This window comes from Zalophus californianus, chromosome 12, assembly GCF_009762305.2.
Source record: "Zalophus californianus isolate mZalCal1 chromosome 12, mZalCal1.pri.v2, whole genome shotgun sequence".
Lineage (NCBI taxonomy): Eukaryota > Metazoa > Chordata > Mammalia > Carnivora > Otariidae > Zalophus > Zalophus californianus.
The window spans coordinates 12,765,704-12,784,314 of NC_045606.1; the positions used below are offsets into that span (position 1 = coordinate 12,765,704).

The following is an 18,611-nucleotide window of genomic DNA, read 5'->3' on the forward strand; positions in this document are numbered from 1 at the left end:
AAAGAACATGCCCGGCCTGCAGGCTCACTGGGCTGCAAGAAAGAAAATCTGGGGCGGGGCGGGGGGGTGGGTTGAGCCCCACAAAGTCAGTTTCTTTCCCCAAAGTAGGCAATCAAAGAAGTCCCCCTCTCCTTCGGGAGGGGGTGGGAAGAAAGGCTGAAAGATTCCTCTCTTCCCAGTATCTCCAGAAGGACAGATGTTTCTATTTTATGGGCCTCCGTAGGGATGCCTGGAAAAGGAAGGAAATCATTCTTCTTGCATTGTACCGGTGTATACCGTCAGATTGTACATTTTGATATTTACAGGAAAAATTATAATTTCTCAATGAGCTAGAAGACCTGATGATCATTTGTTCCAGTGGCCTTCAGTTTGTTTTGTTTTGTTTTGTTTCCGGTTGTCGGAGTAAGTCACTCTTCAGATATAAAACACAGAAGACAGGGCTGTTCTGCCTGAAAGGAGCCAAAGGTAAGAGGTGAGGAAAGCCCGGGTGGGGACCCACGAGGACGCCCTCCCTTCCTCAGCAGCCACCCAAAGGCAACTCAGAGGAAGCCAAGGACTTCAAACTCTAGTTTCTAAGCCTCTGGAATAGTACTACGGTGCTGGGAAAATGCTAGCCAGAGAAGTGATATTTCTTAGTTACTAAGAAAAATGCGAAGCCAAATTGTACAGCTGAGTCACTGCTGACAATGGGGGCTACTGGAACCATCATGGAAATCCTCACCTTGAGAGAGCTTAGGGGCAACACAGAAAGTTTCAACTCATGTGCCGGGGACCTAAGTTAATACCGGTCTCCTTTCTTTTTCCACTGCCGTACACCCCATCCAGTCATGCCCCCAGGTCTTAGAGGTGGTGGCACGTAGATGAGGAGTTCACATGTAAAGTATCACCAAAAAGAGCGGTGAATACACTTTATTGCCATTGCTGCTGGTGCAAATGTTTTGTTGTGTTTTTTTTTTAAGATTTTATTTATTTATTTGAGAGAGAGAGAGTGAGAGAGAGCATGAGCAGGGTGAAGGGCAGAGGGAGTAGCAGACTCCCTGCTGAGCAGGGAGCCCCTGGGACTCAATCCCAGGACTCCAGGATCATGACCCGATCTGAAGGCAGACGCTTAACTGATTAAGCCACCCAGGCGACCCTGCTGATGCAGATCTTTACGAAAGAGTAAATAATGATCAGGATGATTCAACCAGGAGGAAATGGGATAAACTCACGGAGCTGCCCAGGTGACCTCCAGCCCTAGAATCTGACTACGGTGTCTTGCTGTCTTTCCTATCCAAAGAGGACCTGAAAACAAGGATAACTGTGTGTGTCACAACAGGCAGTTGCTGGTTAGAACCTACTGCCCTCACTAGAGCCCTGGTCTTCCATGAGCAAGCGGGGGGGGGGGGGCGGAGAGGGGGGTATTCTTCAGCCAGAAGGATAAAACCGATTTGGCTACTGAACACAGCATTAGGTTGAATCACTGAAATCAAACGAAATGGAAACATTGAATCATACATTTGTTGTTGTTGTTTTGTTTTTGTTGGGTTTTTGTTTTGTTTTGTTTTTTTATAAATCATAAGTGACCAAGTATTGGCTCGCTTACACTTTTCGACCTCTATTCCACTGGCCTGGTCCCCAACTGACTTGGACCTTCCAGTATGCTACATAACAGGCTTTGGTCTGTGTTGCTCCCTGATTCTGTTTCTTGACTTAGGACAGGGACCAGAAACGGCGATGTGGACTTTGACCTTAGGTTATGTATGTTCTACCAAGGGTGACTGAGGATGTCCTAGGCGTTGCCTCCTGCCTTCCTTCTCCTGGTTCCCGTCTGTCCCCCTCATCCCTCCTAGCCTCAGTTCATGCCCACACACCCACACCATACAGTGGCCGCCCTGAGACCACCAACTGATTTCCTGTGGATTGCCAAATGCTTCCAATGCCCAACAACTTTCACCGCTGTCAGAGGTCACAAGAGAGCCAGGAGCCAGAGTTTAGTATCTCGGCATTTGATCACTTACCTTTCCCAAGAACATTACCAAATGTATGTAGGAACATACGTATTTCTATTCTCCCTCTCATAATTATATCCAGGGTATAATCCCTGCAAAGCATATGCATGGTTTTAAAAGGCCACTCTGTGAGTGTCAGGGGGAAATCACATCATCACATGTTGGCAAGCCAGAATATCACTATGACTAAACTTACTTTACAAAACAACATGGGGGTGAAACCAGGGGAAGGGGATTTCGAACATCAAACAGGATTGATGGGCTTATCATCATTGTGCTACATTACAGGCTGACCTCTGCAGACTGGAAATTGGGTTACATCAACAAACCTTTCACTTTAAAGTGTGAGATGAAAGAGTGCCTCCCCTCACATTTTGCAGTACGACTGGCTCAGGTTTAAAGAAAAGTATGCAGCCAGGTACCCGGGTCACATTTCAATCTGTGATATTGACATGGATGTGAAAACCCCAGCCTTTGAAACTGAGCCTTTCATATGCCGAACAAAAACCTGAAGCGCACTCTGTTGCAAAGACCTGAAGGAGAGGGAAGGTAAGATGATAAAGGGGGAAAACTTTGCACGTGGACCGTTTCTGAATTCGCCCGCCATGGGCCGTAACTCAAGTCCACTAAAGTAGAGCTTAGTTTGGATAACTGACATTGCTTTGTTTGGTTTTCCTCAATATCAAGGCTTACCTGCCTTGGCAAGATTCCAAAAAGTCAATGATGTGTTGCCAAAGGAAGGAAAATTACTTATTTAACAGCACCAGCCTTTCTTAAGATCAATTCAGTGAGAGTCCCCCAACACCATCCATCTAATGGCACAGTCTTGTCATTTATTTATTTAGCCGAGCAGGTTTCTCTGTTGCCTCTGCCAACTCCCAAGCAGGCAGTGAAGAGCGCAAATATTAGAAGCAAGCTTCGTACACCCTCTGCAAACGATCTTCATATTTTTTTCTCCAATATTCCAAAAGCACAATGTCTCCGCCTCATACTTGAAGGTTTTAGTCTTGTATTTTTGACCTAGAAGTTAATGGATACCAAGCCATATAGCTCATCCTCCAGTTTAAGCAATAGGTAGGCATATAGGAAACAGAGAATGCAGACAGAGGATTTCTCAACAAGATCCTCAAATTCTGCACAGGCATGACCCTCACGTTAAGGTACAGGAAGGGGAAGAGTGACATCATAAAGGGCATTCGAACTCCTTATAAATGGGGAGAAAAAGCCATCTGCTAATATCAGATGATGCAAAAACAAGTCTCCAATTGCAGGACACAAAACGCCCTGATATTTTTAAAGCCTTGAAAACATCTCCAGCCCAGGTCCTTCCTTGGCGCCTAGCCAGGTCCTGGTCCCCTTTACCAGAAACAGAACCCCAGGATGCATTACCCTTCCTAATTCTTCATAGTCTGCTTCATTTGGCAAAGGACGTAAACCTAACCACAACAGTTAAAAAGAAAGGCTTACATTCTACTATAAAATATACAAATCATGAAATGTATACAACTAACAAAAACAGTTTCAGTACTATTTGATGAGAAGAATTTTGTGTGGCTTGTCTTTTTTTTCTTTTTTGGTAATTCGGCATTCCAGTAATGTGAAACCACTGTTTAAGGTAGAAAATCATTTTTCAATCTCAGGAAACATCGTTACTAGCTGCCAAAAGTCGATGCATATAATAAGAACTATTTGCTAATGCTGAACACCTGCACTTTTATAGATAGCCTCTAAGGACAACTATAGCTGAGTCTTTGAGTCTACTGATACAGCAGCCAAGCACAAACACAACATTTTAGATAAGATTGCTTGCTGGGAAAAGGAAGAAGGAGAAGGAGAAGAAGAAAGGAAGAAGAAGGAGAAGAAGAAGAAGAAAGAAAGAAGAAGAAGAAGAAGAAGAAGAAGAAGAAGAAGAAAGAAGAAGAAGAAGAAGAAGAAGAAGAAGAAGAAGAAGAAGAAGAAGAAGAAGAAGAAGAAGAAGAATGCTTGCCTGCAGAATTAGCAAGGCATGCATCCACACTAAGTCTAGTGTATTTCTCGGTAGGCTCTGAAGTCATTAGATACAAAAAAAAGAGCAAACAAAATGCATCCAGAATAAGGTTCCCAGCTGCTAGAAGCTTACATCTTGAGGTGGTAGGATACACAAATCAAGACATACTAAAGGTATAAACATATATCATGCTTATGGAAGCCATGTGTAAATATTTACTTCACTTCCCATGGTTAGTTTTCTCTTTTTTGGTTTCATTGTTTGATTTCCTGACTTACTGGGCTTAATGGAGAAAGACAGCCCCCAGAAGTTTGAAGAGAGGGCTCACGAAGAAGATGTTTCATTTTTATTTTGTTTTATAGTCTTCCGAAATGAATTTCTAGCAAGCATCTCAAGGATAGTGTGCACATTCTCACGTATGTTTTCAAACACAGTGATGCTAGAATCTTTGTAGCTTCTTCAATAAAACAAATACCAGGGAAGATGACTTTAATGTTATTATTACAAATAATAGAAAGCATTTCTTTTTTTTTCAAGATTTTATTTATTTACTTATTTGACAGAGAGAGAGACAACGAGAGAGGGAACACAGGCAGGGGGAGTGGGAGAGGGAGAAGCAGGCTTCCCACTGAGCAGGGAGCCCGATGCGGAACTCAATCCCAGGACTCTGGGATCACGACCCGAGCTGAAGGCAGACGCTTAACAACTGAGCCACCCAAGTGCCCCAAGAGAAAGCATTTCTTGAGCACCTACTAAGATCCAGAAACTGAAGTCCTTTATAACACTGGTTTTAATTCTTAATATCTTTATAAAGCATATGCTATTACCCTCATTTTATAGGCAAAGAAAAAAAAACCTGAAAGTCAGAATAATTCATGTGATTGCTCAAGTTAGAAATTTGCTAAGTAAATGATAAACCTAGAATTCAAATTCAAGGTCATCTGGTTTGAGACACTGTGGTCTTTTCTCTATATTATCTTTCCTCCTTGCCAACATCTAGTTAGCAATGACTGTTTGCCAGGCACTGCACAGAGAAGGCACGAGTTAGTGGCGTAGAGGTGGTCCTGCCCTCGTGGTTCACAATGTAGACATACAAGGAGTACTAATAAGTGAAATATGGGTTATTAGCAGGCAGTCCAGCATGCTAGGGACCACACACTGGACCTGGCCAGATGGTACAAATTCTGTAGGCTGCACAAGGAGTTACAGAAAAATACCTACTGAATCATCACATTCATCCTCCAAAACCATAAGTCATCCCACTGCTCACCCAATTCAATCTTAGTATCTTGATGTTTCCATTTAAATGGATATCATCCAATCAGTGTTCTTTGGTTGACTAAGATTTCCAAGGGGCCAAATAGAATAATAAGAGCCGACGTACTAGAAGGACTCTGAAACGCAAACAAAAGAACAATCAACTTTTCTTTCCTTGGATTTCAAGTCTTTATAATGCCCTCCTCTCTATCACTTCCTCTGTGTGTCCTCATGCTATCTCTGAAGCCGTCCATTGCCCCCTCTCCCTGCCCGACCACGCCCCCTTCATCTACATCACACGGCTTCAAGGTCCTTCTGTATCCCTACGCCATCCCTTTCCTAATGCACGCCCCTTCTCCTTCCCCCACTGCTGACCTCTGCAGCACCCCTGCATGCCAGGAGTGAACACGTCCCACAGGCGGAGAGAACAAAGTGATATCATTCTCAGTACCTTTGTCCATTCCTCCCTCACGCTAAGCAGAAAAGTGAGAACTTTTCTGGAAGCACTAACGCAGCTTTCACCACTTTGGGACGTGTGCTCAGTCATTTTGGGCTGGAGATTTTTCAAAAGCAGACCCAAGCAAAGTGCCAAGATGAACACGAAGTGCCAAACAAGCCAGAACTCTTTAACATCCACGTGACAGATGATGACGTGGAGTGATTCGGCCGTAGCTCCACCTACTCTCCTCCATGCCGAAAGCATTTCTGAACCCAAGTCAGAATGACAGTATTAAAGGGAAAACCTTGAATTTGCTCTAATTTATTTTTAATAAATTCCTCTAAAATTTCATTTAACTTGTAGTAAGCAATTATCTATGCTTTACAATACACCTCACAATCAAGGCACTATGGTTACTAAACCTGCCACCAAAAATAACTGCAAGATGTTTGAAGACAATGGCTAGTAACCTTGCCTTCTAAAGGCAACTAACACTTACTTTTAAGGCAAAGTATTGTTTACTAAAATAGGGACCCAGGCGAGCCTTTTTTATGACCCATTATCTTAAGTCATGCGTAGGTCTGATAAAATCCACCACATATGTGCAAGCATTTACCTTGTAGCACTTTCTGGACAATTCAAGCAGTATCACCACAACTAAAAATAATGCTATCAAATATTTCTAGATACCACATAAAAGTGAGAAGGAGAAACACCATGATTCCAAGCCCAAAGCTTTCCGTCCACATGGGCTGATTGTGCTAAGCTCCAGATTGACTAAACCTTTCCTTTTAAAGACTGTTTTAACTGTCATACTACATTCTCAAAGGAGTACATTTGCGCTGTTACCATAATAATCAATCAGTTTGTGCGGGGATCTTATCACTACTAGAAAACTAAGAAACCACAGAGGTAAATAAATATATTAGAGCACTTATGGGGGTTGTCAGTCAGTGGCCAAACATGAACAGACCAGGCTCTGGGATTCCTACAGAAAGAAAGGCCATCACACTGAAATGTAGGCAGCCAATTTTCTAAGGCCTGTGAGCCATGTGCTGTGGCAGTTTTCTGACTAAGGTCTGATGTTAAAGAATTAACAACAAATATACCAGAAAGACGTTGCTATTCATGGGAGTGGCCCAGGGTCTAATGCCGTACATCCCAGGGCTGAATGCCCGCTGTTCACAATTAAACACTTCTACCTGGTTCCTATGACTCAGCCACACCCCTCCCTGATACCAGACACTGACTTCCAATGTTTTCGTGGAGGCACGGGGCGTGACAAGAATGCAAAGGTCCTGTGGTTGACGCTTGCTAGGTGGTCAGTGTTGACACGCTTGTCACCAAGTCCCAGTGTAACTCTGTGAGGCATTGAGGATTATGTGGCTTTTCCTTGCCTTGATGGATAGAAAGAAGAAGCTGGGTTGAGAAGTTGAAAATCTCCATCATAACTTCCCTTTTAGTGAGTTTTCCCTGGAGTGAAACGAAATTCCGAGTGCATCAAACATAAATGGAAGACGTGCGCTTCATCAGTCATCTCGTTTATGAACAGGAGCTCCCCAGTTGGGTGGCTCACTGAATAAAATAGCTTATTCCAAATTTGTCTGGATCTTGAGGCCCCACTCATTTCATTAGTAATATTCGCCTCTGCCTTCATGAAATCCCTGCGAGCACGGGCAGGAGTGAGGAGTCCACACCTTTAAGAATACTTGCGGGAAGCACACTTGAAAAACTGGAAACAATTGGGCCACTTGGCTTTTTTTTTTTTTTTTTTAACTGTACTGTTTGTAAGCCTGCTTTACCCCCACCACCTGTCTTGGAAACCAGTCATGCTGGAGACTAGAGTTGATAGTATATAAAGCTAATCATGTTCTCAAAGGGACTGGATTTGAGTTGTTGGGTTAGAAGAACTAAGTACAAAAACTTGAGACTTTTTTCATAGTAAAATCAGTGCTATCATGTTTAATCTTCGCAACTGTGAGAAATAGTCCAAAAATTTGTAATCCTCATTGGACAGACAGGCTCTTCTCCTCACAGACCGTGATGAGGGTATTGACCAAATTTAAGTAGTTGTTGCACTTACATAGCTGTCTTCCTCAGTCCTCCTGTAATGTAAACTACTTGGGATTATGCTTCTAATACTTTTTGGCTCTGGAGATTTTATTTAGGTACCTTGAAAATAGTGTAGAACATAGGAATTAATCATAGTAAACATGAATACTAAATTCAAATTAAGCATACCTAAATGACCATTCGCTGTTTGGCAAATAGTTTACTGACCCAGCAGACTTACTCCCCCATTGGAAAAAGAATCCGTCTTGATTCTTCCGGCTTTATACTGGTTGTAAAACAGAATGATAAAGAATGTTTTGTTTAACTGGTAGTTGAATATAGAACTTAGATACTATAGATCACTTTTCTCTTTTTGGAATGTTTTGTATTTGAAACTTAATAAAACTTAACATGCAAAAAAAAAAAAGAATACTTGCGGGACATACATGTACTCAGAGGAATATTTAAAATACTTTAAGACCAAAATAATCAGGCACCAATTCATTAGAATGGGTGTGTAGACTATGTGTGCAGTTGTGGCTTTTATGGTGGTAAAATATACATAACCTAAAATTTACCTTTTAACCATTTTAAGTGTACAATCCAGCAGCATTAAGTACATTCACAATACTATGCAACCATCACCATCATCCGTTTCCAGAACTTTCTCAACCCCCCAAACAGAAACTCTGTACATGTTAAACAATAACTCACCATTCTTCCTTCCCTCCCAGCTCCTGGTAACCTCTGCTGTGTTTTGTGTCACTGTGAATTTGCCTTCTCTATGTACCCCATGTAAGGACTATAGTGGTTTTAATTCTGTAATTCTTTGATACTCTTGCTCATCAAAAGGTGAGTCTAATTTTTCTTTCTTTGGGACATCTGGGTGGCTGAGTCAGTTAAGCGTCTGCCTTCAGCTCAGGTCATGATCCCAGGATCCTGGGATCGAGTCCCATATCGGGCCCCCTGCAGGGAGCCTGCTTCACCCTCTCCCTCTGCTTGTGCTCTCTCTCTCTGACAAATAAATAAATAAAATCTTTTTTTTTTTTTTTAAAGTCATTTAATTTCTCTTCCCTTGTGACTCACTTCTAATGAATAAGACGAGGTAAAAATGGGCCCTGAATGACTTTAAACCTAGGTCAAAAAAATCTACAGCTTTCCCCTGGCTTCCTCTCTTCTCTCACCCTGAGAACCCAGCCACCATAGTCTGAGGAAGCCAAGCAGCCACATGGAAAGGTCAAATGTCAGTATTCTGGCCACAGCCCCAACCAAAGTCCCAGCCAGTGGCCAGCATCAATAATCAGACATGGGAGCGAGCCTTTAGGAAGTGCAGCCCCCAACTTTGGAGCCACCCCACTGATGCCAAGTGAAACAGAGACAAGCTGGCCTCATTGAGCCCTCCTCAAATGTCATACTCATGAGCAATTGTAATTGCTTTATGTCACTAAATTTTTAGATAGTTTGTTATGTAGCAATTGATCATTGAAATGACAACCATTCAGGATCGATGCTGGCCAGTACCTCACATAGGTGTCTATCAGATGAATATCAGACCTCTATGTATCTCATAGAATAGATCAAGCAAAAAAAAAAAAAAATCAGAAACCCATTCCAGGGAATCTGGAAGACATAGTAACTTAGACGAAAGTTATGGCAAGAAGAGATCAACAGCCTTGAATCAACCAGTGTTACCTGAATATCTGCATAATAGCTAGTAACAGTCCTACCTTGGGGAAGTGAATATTCTTACCTGTGGAATGAATTAGTCACAGGATAAAAGGCACGGCATAGGAAATATAGTCAATGGTACTGAAATAGCGTTGCCTGGTGACAGATGGGAGCCATGCTTGTGGTAAGAATAGCACAGTATATAAGCTGAATCACTGTGTTCTTTACCTGAAACTAATGTAACCCTGTGTGTCAACTATACTCAAAATATAAGAATATTAAAAAATATTATTGATGGATACATGTAGCACTGGCAAAACCAAAGTGTGTTTCTCTTTGGTAAGAAAATAAAAATTCAAATTTTGGCTATTTTAATTGCTTGCCCCTTCATTTAATAAATATTGGTGATAAAAACAGGTTGATAGGTGAATTTGGTGGGAAAAAAGAGATAATAATGCAAACAGACTGTGTTCTGGCAACAATAAGATTGAAAGAAAAAAAAAACTAATGTTTCAAAATATGACCTTAATTTAAAGCTTCAGTAAAAATGTGCAGAATTTTGTTGTCTTGTGTTAATTTACACTGATGGCCACTGCATGCTTTTTCTGGTTGGGAACTCCAATTCTAGAAAATTCTGAGCTGTTATCATCTGTTAACATCTTTTCTTCATTCTATCCTTCCGGAACTCCTTTAAGAAATATATTTCAATGTCTCAATTCATCCTCTGACTCTTCTATTTTTCATATCTTTTTTTTTCGTTTTCCACATTCTGTGTCACATACTCATTTCTAATTCCATTTCATTAACTATCACTTCAACTGTGTCCAATCTATTCTCTATCTTCTTTATTAGTCTTTTTTTCAATTTTCAATCTATATGAAAAACTCATTTGCAAGATTTCTAATAGGTTCTTAGCTGCATTCATCTATACTACTTTCCAAAAAAAATTTTTTGACTCAAAATCTCTTATTACAGTTCAATTTGGATATGAGGCCCTTTTATATTCTTTAAAAGATTTATAAAATGATGTTACTGAAATCATTCGACAAATGTTTGATTATTTCTAAATCCTTAAGTGTAATTCCTCCCACTTGTTGGGAAAACTCCATCATTCATAGTCTTGAAAGTCCACGTTTTTTTTCTTAAGTTTTAAAAATTTTAACTGAAGTATAGTTGACCTACAATATTATATTAGTTTCAGGTGTACAACATAGTGATTTGACAATTATATACATTATGAAATGCTCACCACGGTAAGTATAGTTACCACGCGAAGTTATTACATTATCATTGACTAGATTCCCTGCGCTGTATTTTTCATCCAGGTAACTTATTTATTTTATAACTGAAAGTCTGTTCTTTTTTTTTTAATTTTTTTTAAAGATTTTATTTATTTATTTGAGAGAGAGAGAATGAGAGATAGAGAGCACGAGAGAGAAGAGGGTCAGAGGGAGAAGCAGACTCCCCGCCGAGCAGGGAGTCCGATGTGGGACTCGATCCCGGGACTCCAGGATCATGACCTGAGCCGAAGGCAGTCGCTTAACCAACTGAGCCACCCAGGCGCCCCTGAAAGTCTGTTCTTTTTAATCTCCTTCACCTATTTTGCCTATCTCCCCCCGCCATGGCAACTATCAGCTTGTTCTCCATATTTATGCACGTGTGTTCATAAGTCAGGCTTGTGAGCTCTTCTTGCCCAGGAAGTTTTGTTTGTTTCATTTCTTAGTTTTTATCTCTTCCTAAACTCACCTCCACAGAGTGGACAGTTTCACGACTGCCCCAGCCTGACCCCAGAGTCCACAGCTCAGAACAAGGTCTTACACTAGCAGTTTGGGCCTTTGCCCAATGGGGAGCCCAAGTTCCAGTCAGTGCATTACAGATGGAGGCATTATTGGAAAATCCCCTGGAATAAACGAGTAGCTCTGCCAGGTCATTCTAACCTGGGCGCTGACATCAAGGAGGGCCTGGCCCAGGCCCCTGTGACTCACATGGTGGGTACATTGAGTCCCTTGTGGGGCCTGGACGGCTAACCCTGCCCCCACTTTCCAGTTTCAACACCCCGTGTATTTCAGTTCACTCCTCCCTGCCGTGTGGATTTTCATTCTCTTTTTGTTCATCAGAGGCTTTTATTTTAAATTCTGCTTTAGGGGGCGCCTGGGTGGCTCAGTTGTTGGACGTCTGCCTTCGGCTCAGGTCATGATCCCGGGATCCTGGGATCGAGCCCTGCATCGGGCTCCCTGCTCGGCGGGAAGCCTGCTTCTCCCTCTCCCACTCCCCCTGCTTGTGTTCCTGCTCTCGCTACCTCTCTGTCAAATAAATAAATAAAATCTTCAAAAAAAAAATCTGCTGTAGTAATGAAACTCTCCATTTTTGTAATGTTCTTTTTTTTTTAATTTTCTGCATCCCAAATGGATGGGGAGGTACACTCATGTGTACCCACTCCACCATCTCAAATGCAGGAAAAAACTTGGGATAAAAGTAATTCTTTTCTTTTCCTTGATTTTGCATGAAAGTCTCTGATTTTCATAGTTAAAAATTTCATCTTTATCATGATGAAGAGGAGGTAAATTAAGTCTGCCACTGCAGAAGATGATAGATTTGCTATAATAAAGAACTGGAAAGAATACTATGAAGCAAGGGCTGTAGTAATGCCGGGGTCTGATGAATATCTGATTCAGGGCTAGTACTCCCAAAAGAATATAACTTCTAAATTTATGTGCATACTTATGCAAAAGCAGAAGATATGCAGAAAATCACATGCTACATTCCTCACAGGGGAAATGAACCTTTTGTAGACCTCTATAACTCTGTTGAGGAGCCTTTATATCTTTTGAATTACATTTCACTGTAGCTAAGTGAGAGCTGGTTCTTTAGCTCTTCTAATTTTCAAAGACAAGTTCTGATTGCCTGATTTTCGACCAAGCACCTGCTAAAAGCTATCTTTTTTCTGGTTGAAGGTGCAGATGCCGTGACATACACATGGACAATAGACTTCATATAAACACTCGTCTACCTGTCGATTCATTGCGGGCAAACTTTAATAGGCTTAAAAACCCTGTCTAAAATAAGGAGAAAAATAAATTATATTTTAAAAAATGTGTGTGACCGACATAGAGTTCATACTCATTAATGTTTTTTAAGTGAATGAATAGGATTTTGCCCATTCTGTATGGAAAACTGCTCTATCACTTACTCTTTTTCTTCTTGCTCGGGCAGAGAAGGGCAGGAAAGTCAAGAAGGAAATTGGTGGGGCGGCTCCATATTCCCTTTTTCATGTCTGCCCAGGTTACTGTCATGCTGAGTGAGGTTGATTAGGAAATGAAAAGCGTGGAAGGACAGATGCCCGAACAGTGATCACAGACTGCTTAGAAGACTCAGAGGTAGGTGATTCAGATAAGAAAGTCTGGCACTTACTAGCCATGAGCTTCATGCCTGGCATAAAAGAGCACAATTCTCATCTTCCAGCAAAAGGCAAGCTAAGGAGTATTTCAAGTCATTTTGCAAAGAAGACATTTGAATGGCCAATGGGGACACGAAAAGGTGTTCAATATCACCATCATCAGGGAAATACAAATCAAAACCACAATAAAATATCATGTCACACCTATCAGAATGGCCATCAGCAAAAAGAAAAGCGATAATAAATGTTGGTGAGGATTAGAGAGAAGAGAACCCTGGTGCACCACCGGTGGGAGTATAAATTAGTGCAGCCCTATGAAAAACAGTATGAAGAATCCTCAAAAATTAAAAATAGAACTACCATACGATCCAGCAATCCCACTCCCGGGTATTTGTCCAAAGGTAACAAAATCACTGTCTTGAAGAGATCTGCACCCTCTTGTTCATCACAGAATTCTTCACATTAGCCTATTATATATATAATGGAAAACTATCCAGCCATAAAAAAGACGGAAATCCTGCCATTTGTGACAATAGAGATGGACCTTGAGGGCATTATGCTAAGTGAGATATGTCAGACAGAGAAAGACAAGTTTGATCACACTTACTTGTGGAATCTCAAACACCAAACTCCTAGAAACAGGTCAGATTTCTGGTTGTCAGGAACAGTGGGTAGGAGGTGGGAGAACTGGATGAAGGGGGTCAAAGGTACAAACTGCCAGCTGTAACATAAATAAGTCCTAGAGATGTAATATAAAACATGACTATAGTTCACAATACTGTTTTGTATATTTGAAAGGTGTTAAGAGTAGATCTTAAAAGTTCTCATCACAAGGACAAACATTGTAACTATATTTAGTTAACACCATCTACTAAACCTACTGGTGTAACAATTTCACAATTTATACACATATCAAATTTTTATGTTGTACACTTGAAACTTATACAATGTTATGTGGCAATTATATCTCAATAAAAGTGGAAAAAAAACTTTTAAAGGCTTTTGCTGGGATGCCATATGACCAAGACTGGAGCAGAACTTCCATCTTAGGAGGAAAACAATCTCAAACAAGAATGGGTCAACCTGAGTGTCTAGTAGGGCCAAATTTATGCCACACATATTACATAAGACACTATCCTAGGCTGTGGAGACACTGTGGGAAATGAGGCCCCACATCCATGGAGCTGGCATTCCAGTAAAACAGAGAGCACTCTGGGCCTCGGAGTGTCTCCAGGGGGTAAGGTCAGAGTCCAAAGAAAGAATGGAGTAACTTCAAAAACCAAGCTGGGTTAAAAGTCAAAGGTGAGTATAGATATGGGGGATGACTCCAGGTGCTCAGAGAAGAATGTTAAAATCTGTGCAGCAACAAAGTAGACCTTTATTTTCCTAGAGAAGTGGGCGGGGTGGGGGGGGCTCTCAATGATCAAGGGAACCTCAACTCCGTGGTCTTCTCACTCTATCTGTCATACTCCATGTAGGCTTTTGAGATGGAACTGGTCTTATGTCTCAGGAGAGATGGGCATCCACAGGAAGGATCTGATCTGAGAAATCTGTGGTGTTCCCTTCCTGATTACAATCCCTACCACAGTTATCCCAATCCAATCCAGGCACAGCATTTCAGATCACGAAAGGGCTCTTTTCACACCTTGTGGGGCATCTGCTGATTTAGGTCTCTGGTGATGAAAAACAAACTCTCAAATGTTGAATTTGTAAAACTAAACCTAAACATTTGGTGACAGGGACAACCAAGGTCCCATGGTAATCTTAACTCTCATCTGGGTGCATATCAGGTTCAAAATCCATAACCATACAGCCAAAGTTAGGAAGAAAGGTGTTAGTAAACATAAATCAGGAGTACATGTTGAAGGCCAATCAGTTTCTTGTTAGGATCCTGGGATCGAGCCCCACGTCGGGCTCCTTGCTCAGCTACTACCTCTGACTACAGTTCCCCCTGCTTCTGCTCTCCCTCTGTCTGACAAATAAATAAATAAAATCTTTATAAAAAAAAAAAAAAGAAAGAAAGAATGCTGAGAGAAACCCAGAACCAACCAGAGTAAGGCTATGCAACACATCTTTACAATACAGTGCTCGTGATAACAAATACTGTTGGCTGCTGTCATCCAGTTGTTCTTTTCTATCATCCTACAACACCGGGGTATGGAGACAGGAGGCAGTGGAGTGAAAGAAAAGAACTTGGGACTTTGGGGTGAACGTCCAGTGAGGCATCTACTACATGACCTGGGTCAAATTACACAGCCACTGCAAGTTTCAACCTTCTAATGTATAAAACAGAGATATTAATAACTATCTCATAGGATTTTCATATGGAACAAATGAGATTCTCTCTGCCTCTCTCTCTCTCTACACACACACACACACACACACACACACACACACACACACACACACAGAATCACTGGTTAACCAATTCCCATTCTGTTAGCTCAGAATCCTGTGTGTACTCTATTATAAAACTTTGTATTTGTTACAAATTTACCCTCTCTACTAAACTGAGAGCTCTTCGGGGACAGAACGTGTATCTTATTATCTTTCAGTCATGAGGGTTCAGAAAGTTCTTGGCATAGAGCAGGTACTCAAAAACATGTTCTTTCCTGTCTCGGCTATTCTAACTTTCACTGTGCTCATGTCACAAGGGCCCTCATCTCTGTTTAAGAGAGGAAGCGAGAACAAGAGAAAGACAGCACCCAAGGCCCCGTGTTATTCCTACAAATGCTGTGACAATCAGAAGCCTGCTAATTCTAGCGTCTGCTTGTCCTTGTTTTGTACTTACTCTTTCCTAAGAAATAGTATCACGGTTCTTGGATATTGGGTCAAGCAGCTATGAATGGATAGAAGGTGTCTGAGTGTGAATTGAAGAAGCAGGAGAGAAACAAGGAAAAGATCTACTTCCCTGCTTCCCGGGAACCAACAGGGAGCCAGACAGGGGCCTCCTCCTTCCATGGGACTTGGTAGGTGACTGGTATCCAAGGACTCTGGGTTTGGGAGAAGGAACAGTCCCTGCAGGAGCAGGTGCAATGAAGGAGCTGTGACACAGAAGTGGTTTCCTGAAGGCACAGAGGAAGTGGGTAGAGAAGTGTCAGCAGGCACAGAGTGGAGGACCGTGCTAGCTAATTGACAGGGGAGGTAAGGGGCATTCTCTGCCTACGTGTAGGCTTCAATCAAGAAGCAGGAAGTCAGGGGCGCCTGGGTGGCTCAGTCAGTTAAGCATCTGCTTTTGGCTCAGGTCATGATCCCGGGGTCCTGGGATCGAGCCCCACATTGGGCTCCTTGCTCAGCAGGGAGCCCGCTTCTCTCTCTGACCCTCCCCATGCTTGTGTGTGCTCTCTCTCTCAAATAAATAAATAAATACATAAAATCTTAAAAAAAAAAAAAGGGAAGAAGGAAGTCAAAAGTTAGGAGAAATATAAGCCAGCTACCCCTGAAACCTTTCTTCTCTGGAAATGCTGGGTTTTGCTTCGCCCCACCCACTGAAATTGGCCTCAAAAACGGAGATGTTTCTTCAGAAACTGCAGCTTTCCATTCTAACTCTGCAGTTCACAAATGGAGCTCTGCCTTATGGATTGACAGATCTTTTAAAGGGTCATGAGTATTTTTGTCCCTTGATATTTAACATGTAACGCAAATTTTATATTTGGATGAAATATATAATACAGATTCACAAGATTGATAGTTCATGATATATAATCTGATGGATGAGGCCATCTTTAACTCTGATCACTGATTTTGAACAAATCCCTTTCCTGGCTCATTCTCAAATAACTCAATTCTCAGATTAGTTACTAACAGACTCTGTGGCCTCAGATGACACACTCTCCTTCTCAAGGTCCTTCAAAATTGACCCCCACCTCCTGTGACACTCCTACCTCCTATTCCAGCCATACAGCATTAGTGGAGGTTGACAAACACCATCTTTTTTTTTTTTAAGTAGGCTCCATGCCCAGTGTGGGGCTTGAACTCACAACCCTGAGATCAAGAGTCACATGCCCCACTGACTGAACCAGCCAGGCACCAGCCCATACACATCATCTTGACAGCTATAACTTAAAAGCTCCTCTGCTTCTTGTGTCTCTGGCAAATTGAGTCTACCTCTAAGGCTATCCTCAAAGGTCTTCCTCTGTGAGGCTCTCCCTGACCACTCTAATGATACTTAGGAAGAGAGAATTTTCTCTCCGCTCTTGATTTATTACTTATTCTCTAGATGCGAGACCTTCTGATTTCAAATGATGAGCTAAAATGTTTAGATAATATGTAACCTGAGGGGTGGCACACAAGTTCTTTTTCCAGATAAATATATCATTCATTGATTTAAACTACATAAATTATGCTTAGTAAGTGCCAAGCTGTGTGTTTGGCTGGGCTTAGGCAAACATGAAAAAGGCCTAGCTCCTCATCTTATGGCTATCACAGTTTAGCAGAAGACGAGTAAACAGAATAGCAAATGGAAAATTATAACATGAGGAGGCAAGTACTATGATAGAGAAAAGGAAAAGGTGCTAAGTGATGATCCGGAAGGACCAAGTCCCAAGCAGAGAGGCTGGAAAGAAAGGAGGAAGTAGCTTGAGCAGTAGTATCCTCGGGGTGAGGACACCAGGGGCAGAGGGAGCAGTGGTCAAGCTCCCATTTCCCTGGGAAATGGGGGAAGCGCACACACGCTGGGACAGGATGCTGTGCTGTTGAACACAGCACAGGCAGAGAAAGGACAGAGCTGACCACAGGGGAGCAAGATGGGGGCTTCGGGTCTTGTTCTGAAAAACTAAAGCAGGTGACTCCATCCCATGTATACCCGGGGGCTGTAAGGTGGTGACGTGACAGGAAGGGGAAGACCTCTTGGGACTGTGATAAAACATGTGAGAAATGACAAAGGCCTACGTAAGGCAGTGGCAGCAAGAGTGAAGAAGAGAGGCAGATCCAAAGGAGCTACTTTCAATGTTCTCTCCATCTAACTTAATGCCAGGCTGGATGTGGAGGCTAAGAGACAGCCAGGTTTGTTTCTGACTGGAGTGCCTGTTATTGCTGAGCCAGAGGAGGAAGGGCAAATTCAGGGGGTGAGAGAAGGAAACGTCTGAGGTTAGTTGGCACATGTTTAAGATCCTGGGGGGCATCCAAGGAAGAATTTCCAGATGACAGAGGATTATAGGTATCTGGCATACAGTAGAGACAATTCGACTAAAGATAAGAATATTGGAACAGTCAACACGTACACGGTAGCTGAGCTCTATTTAGAAGTAAAAGAAGAATATATAGAATGAGAAGTAGGTCTTCTTAGGGATGACTATGATGGAAATCTATTAAGAGATATTCAGAAACCAAAACCCTAAATTTTGTTTTGCCAAGGAATTCCCAAAGCTCTACCCTTCACCCTCAAGCTCCCAGCACAAATTCCCCAAGGAAATACAAGCTCAGAGGTCAAGAACGAAGACCAGGTCAAAGCATATGCTTTACCACTGTAACACTTCACCACTGTACCTTCACCACTATGGAAAGTACCCTGGCAAGTGAGGCTGGACCACCCATGCTCTAAGGCCAGAGGCAGATACAAAGGATCTACAACCTTTCAAGTAGGCTGAGAAGGCTGTTTAGTCCATTTGCCCTAAACTGAAACACAAGTCTCAGTTCTCTGTACCTGACCACGCCAATGTCAAGGAAAACTGTGTCAAAGGAAAAGCAGACTGAAGTAAACAAGAGGACAAAGCAGGGACCTTTCCCATGGTCTGCAGTAGAAACCATCTAATCCAGGCACCAAGGAATTCTTGGGATAAGGTATTTCCCTAGCAGTAATGGCCCCAAATCCACATCACT

General features: G+C 42.1%; 1 protein-coding gene across 4 annotated transcripts in view; it reads right to left on the reverse strand.

Moving 5' to 3' along the window:
- SUGCT (succinyl-CoA:glutarate-CoA transferase) overlaps positions 1-18,611 on the reverse strand; it is an 806,341-nt gene that overhangs the window by 212,071 nt on the left and 575,659 nt on the right. The window contains exons 13-14 of one of the 4 annotated variants that reach the window (XR_003516605.2): positions 13,399-13,512; positions 7,202-8,012 (exon numbers count right to left, since the gene is read on the reverse strand). The exons of the other annotated variants lie outside the window; for them this stretch is intronic. The gene's annotated coding sequence lies outside the window, so the exon portion shown is untranslated. Of the gene's footprint in view, positions 1-7,201; positions 8,013-13,398; positions 13,513-18,611 lie in introns of those variants that run through there. 4 annotated transcript variants of the gene reach the window in all.